The sequence below is a fragment of the Diaphorina citri genome, unplaced genomic scaffold (genome assembly GCF_000475195.1).
Source record: "Diaphorina citri unplaced genomic scaffold, Diaci psyllid genome assembly version 1.1 scaffold1249, whole genome shotgun sequence".
In the NCBI taxonomy this organism is placed as follows: domain Eukaryota; kingdom Metazoa; phylum Arthropoda; class Insecta; order Hemiptera; family Psyllidae; genus Diaphorina; species Diaphorina citri.
The window spans coordinates 7,501-25,273 of NW_007378678.1; positions in this window are offsets into that span (position 1 = coordinate 7,501).

Below are 17,773 nucleotides of genomic sequence, written 5' to 3' on the forward strand. Positions count from 1 at the left end.
GATTTTGTCAACAAAAACCTCGAGACAAAATCTCTCGCCAGTCCTACCGATATACCTACAAAAAAATATGTATTATGTGAATATCTATACCTATGTAGGTACGTAGATAAGCCAGATATATTATATTACATAATATTTACACTACGCCTGGGGAAGGTTACCCATCACATAAGGTGGAAGATTGGGTAAATATTTTACGAGTATTGTTTGGTGAAGGAAGATCCTCAATTCCCTAATAGTCAGCCGATCAAATTCCCGCCAAGTGTGGAACAAATTAATTTCATCAACTCTGATAGGTACCTTACACAATCATTAGTAATGTCATTATTTCCAAGTAATGATGATGAAAAATCAGAAAATCCGGAATTCCATCATTACTGATCTGAACACAGTTAACACCTTATAAAACAATACTTTCATTACTAGTATAGCTCCGCTATACTGTAGTAATAGAAAGTAAAAAATAATGAACGATAAAGTGACAAAAGTAATGACATTTACTAATGATCATGTAAGGTACCTATTAAACAGTTAAGGTGAAGTAAAACAGACAGGAAAAACGGAAACCCGAAAAATGACAGAAAAACCGAAAAAATATTCCAATATCAATATTTTCACACAAGAAAAGAAAGGAAAAAATGCCTTGAATATCAATAGGAAGCCCGAAATAAGTAAAAAGAGGGTATAGGTCGTATATTATTTGTAGAGATAAAGATTTTTCTGTATTTAAACCCAACAGGCGAAAATCTCATTCCACGGGAACGGGATTTTCCAATAAGAAGTTCCGAGTAAAATATGGAAGGACGAAATTTAGTGCAAATATTTACTCAATACAAATCAGTACTGTCTGAGAATATAAGCGAAGGGATTAGAAAGCTATTATGTTTTTTCCAAGAAGAAGAAAAGATGAAAAGAAGAAAAAGAAGAAGGAGGAGGAGAAGAAGAAGAAGGAGGAGGAGGTAGTTGTATAAATAAGGGTGAAATTAGGCTGAAAGTCCTCGAATTCTGTTGACATTTGAAAATTGAAATATGATGATGTTCTTCTCTTCTTTTCCACATTTCTTCTTCTTTTCCCGTTTTTTGTGCAAGGAGCACGAAGGCAATAATAATTCAAGTGGAATATTTATCATTTATTTGAAATTATTCTGAAATAAATTATTAAAGCACAAATGTCAACATTGCATATTTCTTCCTCCATTCCACGATTTCTTGAGTTTTTAGTTCACTTTATTTCCGTTCCTTTGCGATATGAAAACATGCATACAGTCGTCCCAGTATATAGCTGGTAATATTGGATTACTAACTTAGGGAACGGGGGTTCGAGTCCAAATTTCAAGATGAATTTGAAGCAAACTAAGTACATAACTTACTTTAATTTACGTGACCGGTCTCAAAGAAAATTCATTTGCTCGTTCCAACTATGTCCAAAACTCACCCCTGATTCGTTTTCAGAGGACAGCCAATTTGATGTCTTCTGAATTTGATGTCTTCTGAAATATATCACACTGTCTTGCTACAAGAAAGAAAAAGGCTACACTAACTATTGAAAGAGCTCCAGAAGGTTTAGTAAAGACAGATAGAGCCTAAATCAGGGGAAGTAACCCAATAATAGATTTCTTCCACCCTAACTTGTGGCACCCTGTCACGAATTTTTTTCTCAGTGTGAAAATGTCGAAAAAAACCAAAGCTCCCGGATCACGTAATCCAACATAACGCATCCAACATAAGGCTTTGAAAATGATGGCTAAAAAGATGAGAACTCCTGATCTGTCCTATCCTGCATTGGAATCGTCTCTCAACAAATGGGCCATCTGGAGAGCAACCTAACCCTGCTTCCAAAAAAGATTCTTTCCACCTAACAAACTTGTCCCAAACAACATCCTTTCAGTTCACATACCCACTTGTAATACAAGGGGCTTTAACGCTATTGAGTCCGCACTGTAGAGAAGTGGTTATGTAACTCGTTCCAACTTAACAGTACTCCTCGGTCTCTAAACAAGAGAAGTTCTTAACATTGCGTTCACATGTGTTTACAGTATCAACATCAACGTCTTTCATTCTAGCTGTTTTCAGTCGAGTGTTATATAACTCGGACTTTTCGTGAAATAAACTCTGTTTTTATAACTTTAATTCCTCTTAGAATTAATTTTGTGTGTTCCTTTTCAGGTAGATTTTTGTGTGAAGAGATCTTTTTGTCCTAAGAAAATCCGTGGAGTGATATGAGTTTGGATTACACCGTCTGAAGGTAAGTGGACAGTTTGATTACTTTGTAATTTGTGATTGTCAAGTTCAATGTTGACAATAGTTTGAAGATTATAATGCACTCTAAATTTGTGCTGAGCTGCGTATCAGTTGCAAGGTAGATAAGGATAAGCTTCGAAATACAAAGTAGAATCTTATACCGATACAATAAAGTTTCACTAAGTTCTGGATTTCTCGAAAACACCTGCACTGAGAAAAAAACTAGGGTGCCGGAGGCCCAATTAAGTTCCGGCACTCTAATATTGAACTCTATATCGGGAATATCGACACTATAATATAGCATCATACTACAGGTAGAAGTATAGAGTTGGGGTGGGGGTGTATATGTATAATTGTGTGTGTGGTGTAAATAAAATGAATATCTGATACTACAGGTAGAAGTATAGAGTTGGGGTGGGGGTGTATATGTATAATTGTGTGTGTGGTGTAAATAAAATGAATATCTGCATATTAGTTCATGCTACAGTTTAATTCATGTGTAATACCTATAGTCCTGTAGGAATATGTATACAGGATGTTTGTAAAGTTTCACTAAGTTCTGGATTTCTCGAAAACCACTACACTGAGATAAAAAACTAGGGTGCCGGAGGCCCAATTAAGTTCCGGCACTCTAATATTGAACTCTATATCGGGAATATCGACACTATAATATAGCATTCCAACACCCTAAATCAGGGGAAGTAACACATTAATAGAGTTCTTCCATCCTAACTTGTGGCACCCTGTCACGAATTTTTTTCTCAGTGTGAAAATGTCGAAGCCCCCGGATCACAAGTTCAACGGCCATCTCGTCTAGTCTGTACGGAGTGGAGGCCAAACGGCCTCCCGTGGCCGAAATCACAAGTACCTTGATGTCAATATCCCAAAGCTCATAAGATAAGATAAGGTATGCTTTTTTATTCTACATAAAAAAAAAAAAATATAAATAGTTACCATCTTTTTTCCCCCATATTTCCACTAGTTTGGTAACCTGGGCCTATGTGAGACTTTTTTCCAAAAACTTAATGGATTTTACCCTAAATACCCTCAAAATATCGGTTATTCAACACTTATAGAGAATATACCAATGGAATCCATTGCGGGGAAACCGTAAGTCATTTCTCCCTCCTAACTTCAAGTTACGAGTTACAACTTCGTGTTATAATTTTGAATTGCAAGTTATGAGTTATAAGTTATAACCTCAAGATATGAATTGGAACTTAAAGGTACAAATTATTATAACACCAACTGTTCAAATAGTTGCCATTTTTGAAGGTCCAATGAAGTTCCTCTTCTTTACTCAAAAACAATCTGTATGAACTTCAAAAGGAATTTTAACAGTGATGTTAACCATACCAAATGTTAACCAAACGCTTACCATAAATGTCTTTCCCCACTCTTAATAAATTCACGTCGATGAATTTTATGTTTGGACATACACTCGAACCACCAACCTCCAGATCCGAAGTTCACCGTGCTAACTAACCACTACATTATAAATATCCCATCCAAACAGTTCAAATAGTTGCCATTTTTGAAGGTCCAATGAAGATCCACTTTTTTACTCAAAAACAATCTGTATGAACTTCAAAAGGAATTTGAACAATGATGTTAACCATACCAAATGTTAACCAAACGCTTACCACAAATGTCTTTCCCCACTCTTAATAAATTCACGTCGATAAATTTTATGTTTGGCTGTTTGGACATACACTCGAACCACCAACCTCCAGATCCGAAGTTCACCGTGCTAACTAACCACTACATTATAAATATCCCATCCAAACCATACACAGTAAACAAAACAGTTTATCAAAAGCATAGGTAATACCCCCCCATACTACAGGAAGTGCAGCGTGCTAGACTTTTTGTGAACTTGAAAAATGCTTTCCTATCAGTTTACCTAGAAATTCCCACCTCTTTTTCTCCATATCGCGATTTTTACATTCCAAGCCCTTTTACATAAATCCTCTCAATTGGGTGAACTTGCAGATGAAAGTTGCACAGTTCAGGTTTAAGGCCAAGTTGTTCTTAATGGGCAGTGTGCTATATTATGTAGGTAGAGAGAGAGAGAGAGAGAGAGAGTGAGAGAGAGAGAGAGAGAGCTACAAGTATATGAATCTTGATCTTAGTAGTTTAATGATCTGAAAGAATCAATTCATTTCATATCGATTGACATGTATTGTGTTAATTTTCACAAAAGTAACACATTAATAGAGTACGTATGGCAGGTCACAGCGGGGTCCCTACGGTCCCATCTGCTCCGGGTTTAACAAGGGGGTCCATGGCCGGCAGTTTTCCCCCCGAAATGGAAAATAGAAAACCGGAACCTACATAGATATATACATATGTACATACCTGGTATCTTATCTTCCCAATAAGTGTGATAAAGTTCCTACTATAGACCGGCGCGGCGGCTCTTCAAAAAATTGATGTTCGCGCACCTCCCGGCACGCTTGATTCTGGTTTGTAATAAATTGTTGCGAATAGGGGCCCATATTGTTAGAATCACCCCCGTGGCCCGGCAAGTCTGTGACCGCCCCTGCACGTGTCATAACAGCTGTGACTTTACACTCCAATGTGTAAACATAGAAACTTATGACTGAGATTTATTGGTTTGCATATTATTGGCATGTTTACTTTGGCGTCTTGTATCATCAAATACATACTGTAATACCCCGGGAGTGTGTATTATCAAATTATCAAATACATCTCAGATACTATTTAGAATACCTACCCCAGGACTATATGTGCTACCGAGTATTAGAAATATATAGGTAGATATTGGAATGGAGGATATATTTTTAATGAAAGGTGGAATCCCATGTAAAATTTTGCGAATATCCAGACCCAAATAAATACGCTAAATTTTTAGAGCTTGGCTTCGAAAATTTTTGAAGGGAGTATTGTCATCTCCACTAACAAAAATAAGCTGACTAACGAAAAAAAAAAAAATAGCTTTGGCATCTCCACTAACAAATTTGCAACATATGAAGTATGCAATACGCAAAACACTGTCACAGTTAGCTATGAGGTGCATTTGCATTGTGCTTCTCTATTTGGCACGCCACATTACATATCCATACTTGATCTCGGGCGAAAGCTGATAATGGTGTTCCAGTAGGAGTAAGCCTAGTTAGTAGTTAGCTCGGAAAGCAGCTCACTTGCCTCCTAAGCGCTAGGTGGCGGGTTCGATTCGTGCCTCGGGCGAACTTTATCCTTAACAGATAAGATTCGTTCTCGGAACGGCTGGCTTTCTCCTATCCTGTCTTCCTTTTTTTCCGCTTTCGGGACGATAAGACTTCCGTTGTTACAGTTCTCTTTATCAACTCCAGGTAGGTACCTATGATTTGAATGAAACTTCATAAACATATTCAACGCCTAAAAGACACTTGCTGTTTAAATTTCAAGATCGATTGGGCCTATAGGGACCCTGTAGGAGGGCGTCTGAGTAATTTGCATTTCTTCAGATCACCAGACCCTGTTTATTTATAATCTCTATTTAACCCTATTTCAAGTTTATCGTTTCTTATATCAAAACAGTTTTCTTCTTTAAAAAGTTAAAGGAGTAAAAAGAAAAACCTCCCTCTGTTTTGATAAATTGATGAAGAGAAGTCAAATAAGAGAAAGGAAGAAGAGAGTAGGATAGGGGGACCTAATGTAGGATAGGGGAAGGAGTTTAATGTAGGAGAGAGGGACCTAATGTAGGATAGGGGAAGGAGTTTAATGTAGGGTAGGGGTACACAATATAGGGAGAAGGGAACGAGGTATGAGTTAGGGTGGGGGGACCATAATGAGGGATCTTAATGACAGTATAAACTTCACTAATGGGGCTATAAACTGCACGACTGGAGAGCATATTAAAATGCCACTGCCACAGGGTGTCTAGAAAATACAGACTTTTTGTAGATTTTTCTGTGGTTCAAAAATCTGAAGAACTAACATGGAAAAAAAGATGGGCATTTGCGGATTAAGTGAAAGTACAAGAACCCCTTAAGGCACACTCGGGCAGGAAACAAAAAGTGTCAGAATTGGAAAGCTAGTGCTGAACTTCGGATCTGGAGGTTGGTGGTTCAAGTCCAAGCCAAGTCAGGAAATTCACGAGGTGTGTTAATTAAGTGGCGAACGTGACACTTGTGACAAACATTCAAGTATACTTTAGCACAGTTAAAATTTCTTTGCCAGCCTAGTTAGCTTAGTTGGTAGTGCGTCTGCCTTGTAAGCGCTAGGCCGCGGGTTCGATTCCCGCCCGGGGCGGATTCGTGGATTTTCCTGTGGTTCAGAAATGGAAAAAAAGATCGGCATTTGCGCACCAAGTGAAAGGACAAGAACCCCTTAAGGCACAATCGGCAGAAAACAAAAAGTGTCAGAATTGGAAATCTAGTGCTGAACTTCGGATCTGGAGGTTGGTGGTTCAAGTCCAAGCCAAGTCAGGAAATTCACGAGGCGTGTTAATCAAGTGGCGAACGTGACACTTGTGACAAACATTCAAGTATACTTTAGCACAGTTAAAATTTCTTTCTTTCTCTCATAATTGGCTGATTAAAACATCAGAAAGCTAGAAGCTACTCGTTGAAATTTTCTCGACTCTGGAAATCGAACCCGGAACTTTTGAATGACAAGATCGTTTCATTACTTGATTATCACCCTGTGCTTTAGATCGGCTGCAGTTTCCACTCCAAATATCATCATGTGTGTTTTTTATTCAAACTTCACCATGCCATGTTTTAGACATAGTTCATCTTCCTTCTTCTAATCCTCCTCCTCCTTCTTCTTCCTCCTCCTCCTTCTCCTCCTTCTCATTCTCCTCCTCCTTCTCCTCCTCCTTCTTCTTCTCCTCCTCCTCCTCTTCTTCTTCTCCTCCTCCTCCTTCTTATTCCTCCTCCTCCTCCTCCTTCTTCTTCTTCTTCTTCTTCTTCTTCTTCTTCTTCTTCTTCTTCTTCTTCTTCTTCTTGATTATCACCTTGTGCTTTAAGATCGGCTGTAGTTTCCACTCCAAATATCATCATGTGTTTTTTATTCAAACTTCACCATGCCATGTTTTAGACATAGTTCATCTTCCTCCTCCTCCCCCTCCTCCTCCTCCTCCTCCTCCTTCGTCTTCTTCTTCTTCTTCTTCCTTTTCTTCTCCTCCCATTTCATCTTCAAACAATGGCCCCATCATAAATTTTGATCTTAAAAAAACTTTTTTAACTATCGTTTAATTACTCGTGTAGAGAGAGAGACAGAGAGAGGGAGAGAGAGACAGAGAGGAGAGAGAGAGGGAGAGAGGGAAGAAGGAAGAGAGAGAGAGAGGGAGAGAGGAAGAGAGAGAGGGAGAGGGAGGGGAAGAGAGAGAGGGAGGGGAAGAGATAGAGGAAGAGGGAGAGAGAGAGAGGAAGAGAGAGGATAGCAAGAAGAACGGACAAAAAGAAGAGATGGAGAGGGAGAGGAGGAGGAGAGTCCAGAGTGAAAGAGGAGAAGATGAGAAACAAAGAGAAGGAGAAAGGTAGAGAGAGAGAGAGGGAACGAGAAAAAAAGGGAGGAAGAAGGACAGGGAAAGAAGAAAGCAAAAGGGAAAGGGAAGTTGAGAGAGGAAGAAGAGAGACTAGTCCAGAGGGAAGGAGTAGAGGAAGCGAAGAGAATTGGAGAGAAAGAGAGGAAGAGGGAAAGGGAAGATGTAGGAGGGAGAGAGAGAGATGAAGGAGGGAGAGAGAGAGGGAGAGGGAGAGAGGGAGAGATAGAGGGAGAGATAGAGGGAGAGAGAGACGGAGGGAGAGAGGGAGAAAGAGAGAGAGAGGGAGAGGAAGAGAGAGAGAGAGAGACGGAGAGAGAGAGGGAGAGAGGGAGAAAGAGAGAGAGAGGGAGAGGAAGAGAGAGAGAGATAGAGGGAGAGAGAGAGGGAGATGAAGGAGGGAAAGGGAAGATGAAGGAGGGAGAGAATTAAATTCCTGGTGTCTTCCACTCAATTTGAGTTGAGTTGTGTGTTCTCAAGTGACAATACCGCATTACAGCATTAGATTATTAGAAGTCAATTGGGGGAAGCTTTTAGAAAGAAGGAGAAGAAGAAGAAGAAGAAGAAGAAGAAGAAGAAGAAGAAGAAGAAGAAGAAGAAGAAGAGGAAGAGGAAGAAGAAGAAGAAGAGGAAGAAGAAGAAGAAGAGGAGGAGGAAGAAGAAGAAGAAGAGGAGGAAGAAGAAGATGAAGAAAAAGAAAAAACTTGAAGTAAGTACCTACCTATATTCGTAACGTAGCGATTACGACATATTTAAACATGGCTTTTTTAAGAGCTTTGATAAAGGGAATTTTATTATTTTTGTAATTTACAAATGAACATGCTCATAACTAGGTACATGACAATAATTAAACATCAAGATCGCTATATTTGAAATAGTAATTATTATGAAAGATATTGATATGACATGATACCTAATTAAACAACGCCTCTAGGTGTTTTTTAAAACAGCTATAGGGAAAAAACGAAAAATACCATTTGATCTTGTGACCCCGATATCGAAGAGACAAGGAGGACAGGCGGAAGCCAGCCGTTCCGAGAACGAACCTTATCTGTTTAGGATAAAGTTAGCTTTAGGCGTGAATTGAACCCACGACCTTGCGCTTACAAGGCAGTCGCGCTACTAAAATGCACAAATTGTACACCTTTGACACAAATCACACAAAGAAATTTCTCGCTAGAAATCTACGTACGTAGGTTGTAAAATTTGTAATCAGTACAATAGAGAAATTAGCGAACATTAATAAACTCTTTAGACATTGACCTTGTCAAAACCAGTTTGTTTGCTAAAATTCTCTACCAGCACCTATCTCTATCTCTACCCACCATGTGTTGTATTCATATTGTTTGCTGAGCTTTCTCCTATATAGGATCCAATCGCATATTTAGACCAATCGAGGAGTCTGATGAAAGAATGCCTTCTAGGGGAAAAAAATGTGTTTTGAGGAAAACGTTTTCAATGTTTTAGCTCCCTTTAAAATTTCAACAAAAATTTCGATGAAATTTGTGATTTGACTTGAACTCGAACCAACGATTTCTAGATCCATAGTGCAGACTTTTTGTGAACTTGAAAAATGCTTTCCTATCAGTTTATCTAGAAATTCCCACCTCTTTTTCTCCATATCGCGATTTTTACATTCCAAGCCCTTTTACATAAATCCTCTCAATTGGGTGAACTTGCAGATGAAAGTTGCACAGTTCAGGTTTAAGGCCAAGTTGTTCTTCATGGGCAGTGTGCTATATTATGTAGGTAGAGAGAGAGAGAGAGAGAGAGAGAGAGAGAGAGAGAGAGAGAGAGAGAGAGAGAGAGAGAGAGAGATACAAGTACATGAATCTTGATCTTAATAGTTTAATGATCTGAAAGAATCAATTCATTTCACATCGATTGACATGTGTTAATTCTCACAAATATTTCAATATCAGTAGGTGTAGGTACGTAGGGAGGTAATTTTTTTTTTTTTTTTTTTTAGTCTGAAAAATTCTCTTTTTCAAATGTAGTTAGTTTATGTTAATAACTTAATAATCATACAGTTAGTAGGTGGGTAATTACAATAAATTTACTTTCATAAGTATTAAAATTAAAATGATTATTGAAAGTCGTGTGATGTTCACATCACCAGATTTAGCTAATATGTGGGTGGATAGAGGTTTTGAAAGTTGAATGTTATCATGAGGATTCTTGTGAAATTGACAGCATTGACTTGAGCTTGATTAATTTATTTTAATTCATTGATTATTTTATTTTATTTTAATTCATAGATTATTTTATTATTTCTCATATGAGTGACATCTAGGAATTTATTTACCCATGGGCGAAATCGTCTCTGTACTTAATCATAAATTATTAATTTATTGTATTGAATCGTAAGGATATTCAGATTCTTTTTGATTTTCTTCTTTGTATTGCTAACCAATGGTAGGTATGTTCTTCATTCTTCTATGTTTCCTATTCTGTATTTAGTCTCTTCGGTACTTTGAAGTATAAAGTTTACTGTCAAACGAGTATCAGGCTTAAAGTCTGAGCTTTAACGAATGATTAATATTTTAGCCCCTGTGATTTTTTTTTTTTTTTCCTTATACCTAATACCAAATAATCATACTCTGTATTTATTTAAGAATACATTGAAAATTACAAATAAAACACCCCTTCCATGGAGGGACCTAATGTAGGATAGAAGAAGGAGTTTAATGTAGGGTAGGGGTACACAATATAGGGAGAAGGGGACGAGGTATGAGTTAGGGTGGGGGAACCATAATGAGGGATCTTAATGACAGTATAAAGTTCACTAATGGGGCTATAAACTGCACGACTGGAGAGCATATTAAAATGCCACTGCCACAGGGTGTCTAGAAAATACAGACTTTTCGTGCTCATGTCCTGGAAGGGCACTCATAGTTTCTCTATATCTATGATATGTGTAGTTATTCTCTATGATAGGCAATTAATATTTTAGCGCCTAATATATTTTTCTCTTAGCCCGGTTAATCTCATTTACATACATACTAATTACCTATATTAATTATTTATCTGTCTATACATCCAAGGTTCATATGGTAGACGAATGCCAATAACCCATAACCTATACCCTTCGAGTTTATTAATTTTCTACATGGAGTCTCAACGGGGTATCTAAACTAACTGAAAAAATAGGGTATACCTAAAAAACTGATTACACAAAATTCAACTGATTGGCCATAAGGAATGCATGAATAGAGAATATAGAGACACATAATGTAATGAGAAAATGTCCTTTTAGGTGTTGAACACGCTTGCCAGATTTCGTCCGCTAGCTGGCGGGGTGGCGGATTTGATTCGCGCCGGGGGCGAATTTTATACAAAACAGATAAGTTTCGTTCTCGGAACTTCTGAATTTCTCCAATCCTGCGTTCCTTCTCTCTTCACTTTCGGGAGGATAAGGCCTTGGCAGTTACAGTTCCTCCCTAATAGCAAACCTCTTAAAATAAATATATTGATAATAATAAATTGTTCAGCTTTAGGCCCGATCAACCCTTTGGTGACTTCGTAGGAGTCCCTTTTATGAGTGACTTTTAACAGAACCACTAGTTTATTATTTTATTTCGTTAGTCAAAGAGTGTTTACTGTAGGCGTCGCGCGTCGCGGGAACTTGTTAAGTACAACTTAGTAAGCATGTACTTGCTATGGTTAAGTAATAGGTACTTGGTAAAAGTTGCTAACCCCCTATCAGTGGCGTAGCGTGGTCTAAATTCAAGTGTAGGGCCTTGTAGGGCTCGTGCACAGGTCTACCAAGTCCCATCACAGTACATGCCATTAATATTAATGGGCATTAGAGTGAACTTTTGAGTTGTATGGCTGCCATACACGCCATACATACACGCTACGCCACTGACTCCCTATCTACATCTACCCAAGTCCTCTCCATTATCTATCAATTCATCAAGTGTTTTAGCCTCGCATAAAGTGACAAGTTCCAGTCCTTATATTATAAATATGACTTACCGCTTACTAATTAGCTACTAATATACTGATTACCTACTCAAATTATTCAGCTAGTTGAAAAGGTTTAGATTTTTAATTAAATTCATTTTACCACTTAACCTTCGGTAGTTCAATGCTGTGATACAAATTCAAATTCAGACGAGGCGTTTTCTTCACCGCAAAAGAAGTTCTTGTACTTTTTCTTATTTATTTTTATTTTTTTTTATTATTATTATTATTTTTTTTTTTTCAAAATGTTTTACATAACTTTGCTTACAAGAATTAGAAGATTACCTATCCATTTATTATAATGAACAATACTAATGGTCGTATACCTACCTAATCTACTTCAACTAATCTAGATTACATTATCTGTACCTATTTGATTATCATTAGTAGACCCTTCATTGGTCTAATTGGCCTTTTTAAATATTTCTATCCACACATGGTCTTGCTGCTTAGCGTGTAAATATATAAATAAATAAATATTTCTATCTACGCAGGTTTTTCCTTGTTCAATATTGGTACGAGTAATATCACTCAATATTCGGTGATTCGGATAAAAAGTCCAATCATTTCTGTGCTCATTTGTACATAAAGTCGGGTACCCATCACTTTACGACATGTCTTCTAACTTCGTCTTTTCCTGATCTTCCAATTTCAAACGATCGTTGCATATAGACGCGACATGTGCGCAAATTTCAGGTACAAATGCGTAAAGTTTGCGCTAATATCGTCTACACTCTACAACAACGCAACAATCTGTCAAAAGACCAGGTTGGAAAACCATTAGTTTGAAGACCAAATTGGGAATTATATCTTAGGATGGGGATTAACATGGGCTTAGATATTCATCTGTACAGAGACACAATCCGGAAAGAAGAAAGCAAAAGGGAAAGGGAAGTTGAGAGGAGGGAGATGGACAGAAAAAGAGGAGAGACTAGTCCAGAGGGAAGGAGTAGAGGAAGCGAAGAGAATTGGAGAGAAATAGAGGAAGAGGGAAAGGGAAGATGTAGGAGGGAGAGAGAGAGACGGAGAGAGAGAGGGAGGGAGAGAGGGAGAAAGAGAGAGAGAGGGAGAGGAAGAGAGAGAGAGATAGAGGGAGAGAGAGAGGGAGAGGAAGAGATAGAGGGAGAGGGAGATGAAGGAGGGAGAGAGAGAGGGAGAGGAAGAGGGAGAGGGAGATGAAGGAGGGAAAGGGAATATGAAGGAGGGAGAGAATTAAATTCCTGGTGTCTTCCACTCAATTTGAGTTGAGTTGTGTGTTCTCAAGTGCTTTGACTTGACAATACCGCATTAGATTATTAGAAGTCAATTGGGGGAAGCTTTTAGAAAGAAGGAGAAGAAGAAGAAGAGGAAGAAGAAAAAGAGGAAGAAGAAGAAGAGGAGGAAGAAGAAGAAGAAGAGGAGGAAGAAGAAGATGAAGAAAAAGAAAAAACTTGAAGTAAGTACCTACCTAGTACCTATATTCGTAACGTAGCGATTACGACATATTTATGTACATAGAAGCAATAGAATTTTTGTACAAAAAAACATGGCTTTTTTAAGAGCTTTGATAAAGGGAATTTTATTATTTTTGTAATTTACAAATGAACATGCTCATAACTAGGTACATGACAATCCTTTGATCTGGACCGACATTACATTGGGTTTCCTCATGCGACGGACCGCCTACACTTGTCAATCGACTTTCCGATCGATCTGTAGACATAAATTAGCTAAACTGTATCTATACTTACCTTGATATTAGTGTAAGTAGACTAAGTAGGACTATCAGCTCTTCAAGTCCTATGTCACTGCGCCCTGATTAGATCTTTTGTGACCTTCCCCGCCTTACCTTAATAGATAGATTAGATAGTTGACTGTTATAGAGGGAGGCTCTACCCTTCTCTAGGGAGACTTCGGCATATTAATTATGTGTACAGATTGTACACAAAATAAATTCATTAGTCTACTTGGTAAAAGTTGCTAACCCCCTATCTACATCTACCCAAGTTCTCTCTATTATCTATCAATTTATCAAGTGTTTTAGCCTCGGATGAAGTGACAAGTTCCAGTCCTTATATTATAAATATGACTTACCGCTTACTAATTAGCTACTAATATACTGATTACCTACTCAAATTATTCAGCTAGTTGAAAAGGTTTAGATTTTTAATTAAATTCATTTTACCACTTAACCTTCGGTAGTTCAATGCTGTGATACAAATTCAAATTCAGACGAGGCGTTTTCTTCACCGCAAAAGAAGTTCTTGTACTTTTTCTTATTTATTTTTATTTTTTTTTATTATTATTATTATTTTTTTTTTTTCAAAATGTTTTACATAACTTTGCTTACAAGAATTAGAAGATTACCTATCCATTTATTATAATGAACAATACTAATGGTCGTATACCTACCTAATCTACTTCAACTAATCTAGATTACATTATCTGTACCTATTTGATTATCATTAGTAGACCCTTCATTGGTCTAATTGGCCTTTTTAAATATTTCTATCCACACATGGTCTTGCTGCTTAGCGTGTAAATATATAAATAAATAAATATTTCTATCTACGCAGGTTTTTCCTTGTTCAATATTGGTACGAGTAATATCACTCAATATTCGGTGATTCGGATAAAAAGTCCAATCATTTCTGTGCTCATTTGTACATAAAGTCGGGTACCCATCACTTTACGACATGTCTTCTAACTTCGTCTTTTCCTGATCTTCCAATTTCAAACGATCGTTGCATATAGACGCGACATGTGCGCAAATTTCAGGTACAAATGCGTAAAGTTTGCGCTAATATCGTCTACACTCTACAACAACGCAACAATCTGTCAAAAGACCAGGTTGGAAAACCATTAGTTTGAAGACCAAATTGGGAATTATATCTTAGGATGGGGATTAACATGGGCTTAGATATTCATCTGTACAGAGACACAATCCACTATGATCTTTTATTGTATATAGTGTGTTCAAAAGTCCCCCCCCCACACACACACACCCTTTAATCTTTGGCTCTGATGGCCGAAGTAGAGGGTTCTTATTTAAGATTTTAAATTTTCGCCCCTGGGGGCGACGCTGAAAAAGTCCCTAAATGTTTACATAGCCTATAAAAAACTAGAAATAATTATATACCTAGGCCTGCAGCTGCACACAAAATGTCAAGTTTCTAAATTCCTTTGTTCAAAAATCAAAGTGGGGGAGAGGGGACTTTATGAACACGCTGTATATCGACATAGAAGCACGTCCACACAATCTTGACAATCATGTAATGTGGACGCGGTGTTGTTTGATGTCAATCATCGACCTAATGCCTTTTGTCTATCTCGTCTATCGATTTGCACTACATTTTTTTCCTCAAAAAAATCCTTTGATCTGGACCGACATTACACTGTGTTTCCTCATGCGACGGACCGCCTACACTTGGTCAATCGACTTTCCGATCGATCTGTAGACATAAATTAGCTAAACTGTAATAACTGTATACTTACCTTGATATTAGTGTAAGTAGACTAAGTAGGACTATCAGCTCTTCAAGTCCCATGTCACTGCGCCCTGATTAGATCTTTTGTGACCTTCCCCGCCTTACTTTAATAGATAGATTAGATAGTTGAGTGTTATAGAGGGAGGCTCTACCCTTCTCTAGGGAGACTTCGGCATATTAATTATGTGTACAGATTGTACACAAAATAAATTCATTAGTATGCCATGAATTCAGTAAAACATGTATTCAGATAAGGTCGAGAAGTACTGAATATTCATCGTTTGCTCACTTTCAAAATCGCTAGGCAGCTGATAAACGATCCAGCCTAGTTATCTTTCAGATAACGAGCAACTAACCTCAAGAACTTGTTCGCTGTATTTTCCTTTCGGAAACTGAAAACTGAGACGATCTCTCCTGTTCTGAGGCTCATTTCCTATACATATTATAAAGGAAAAAACGGAAATTTGTTCAACCACTAGGTGGCGTGGTAGCGCCTGTACTAAACCATTGGAAATCCAAGATGTCGCATTCCCGACCATTGAAGGTCTAGTGCTCTAGTGTTCAATTTCCATTGGAACAGTGCAATGGTCAGTTTCCGAGAGGTAAAAACACCTTTTGTTACCTGTGACGGCTATAGGTAGGTTATAATAACAAGTTAAGCAAAATGAATAGTTCAAAATTGTCCTGACAAACATAATAACTCCACACCACAATTCTGCCTCATAGCAGAAAGAAAACTTCGACCCAAAATTTGAACCCAACCCAGGGACTCGTGCATGCAACACTGCAAGTCTGGTTGCTCATCATCACTGAGATGTGCAACACGGCATGGTGCATGTGCAACATGTGCAACATGTGCATACTGTTAAGATGCGCAATTGCACATTGATAGCTTTATGACTGCATAAGTTCTAGAAATCTATCTAGGTACAGAATACACACAAACATGTGTTGCTAAATTCCAGATAATATCACTCTGATAAGAGCAACTTTCCGGAAATGTTGCAAAGGTCTGTGTAAATCTGTACAACATGACGACTACATTATTATTTTAATGCTATGACCATTTCTGTGACCTCTCTGCTGACCTTTACATTAGTCCAGGGTAGGTCACAGCGGGGTCCCTACGGTCCCATCTGCTCCGGGCTCCACAAGGGGGCTGTGGCCGGCAGTTTCCCCCCCCCCCGAAATGGAAAATAGAAAACCGGAACGTACATAGATATATACATATGTACATACCTGGTATCTTATCTTCCCAACACTGTGAGAAAGTTCCTAATATAGACCGGAGGACGGCCCGGCAGCGCTTCGAACTATTGATGTTCGCGCACCTCCCGGCACGCTTGATTCTGGTTTGTAATAAATTGTTATTGTTGCCAGTAGGGGCTAGGGGCCCATACTGTTAGAATCGCCTTCGTGGTCCGGCAAGTCTGTGACCGCCCCTGCACGTGTCATAACAACTGTGACTTTACACTCCAATGTGTAAACATAGAAACTTATGACTGAGATTTATTGGTTTGCATATTATTGGCATGTTTAGTTTGGCGTGAGATATTAATGTTGTGATCTATGGGCAGGTGGTTTGGTTAAAGCTCGATCACCAGTCTGGTTAACTTTGGATGGTAGCGCGTCTGCCTTGTAAGCGCTGGATCGAGAGATCGATTCCCTCCCGGAGTGAATTTTATAGTGTCTACTTTGTAACCGCTAAGTCACTGAGGACCTAGTGTTTTATCACCATTTTCGTAGCAATGAAACAACTGCTATATTAGACTCGTATGTTCTATGTCGTTCGCCCTGAGTGAACTTCATTCGAAACAGATAAGGTTCGTTCTCGGAACGTCTGGCTTTCTTCTGCCCCTTCCTCCTTCTAACTTCGAATCAGTACGATAAGCCTTCCCGTGTTACGATTCCCTCTACCGTTTCTCTTGAAAGGCCTTACGTAAACCTTTGGTCGTGCCTGGTTTCGCTCAGGGTTTTGCCAAAAGTCGTGATGTGCCAACCGGGCGGGGAGTATAGACTCTACTGTTGAGTTGTCACATAGATGACAAGTGTGTAGGCAACTATACAATGTTTATGAGGTGTGTTATGTTGGCCCGGCCCTATCGGAATCCCGATGGCATAAGTCAGGTAGCTGTACAGTGTACATCAAGGTGCAGTGGCACCTGAAGAACATGTTACGAACAGTTTAGCGGCAGAACTGTGGCAAATCTGTTGGTTGAAATCCACCGTGCTATTGCTGATTCGCTGCTGAGGTCCTTTTTTCCAAGAAGTTTGATAGAGGGAACCGTAACTGCTAAGTTCTTATCGAAAGCGAAGAGAGATAGAGGACAGGAGGGGAGAAAGCTATATAGCCGTTCCGTGAACAAACCTTATCTGTTTAGGATAAAATCCACCCCGGGCGGGAATGGAACCCACGACCTAGCGCTTACAAGGCAGACGCGCGACCCTCCAAGCTAACTAGGCTGGCGCTAGCTAAATATGATTCAAAGTATGATTTGAAATCGTACTGTGCGCAACTCTGCCGCAGAGTGGCCGTGGAGGGAATGCGCAACTTAACCTGTAATGTTCGCATCCGTTAGACCAACTTGTAAACTGACCTATGATT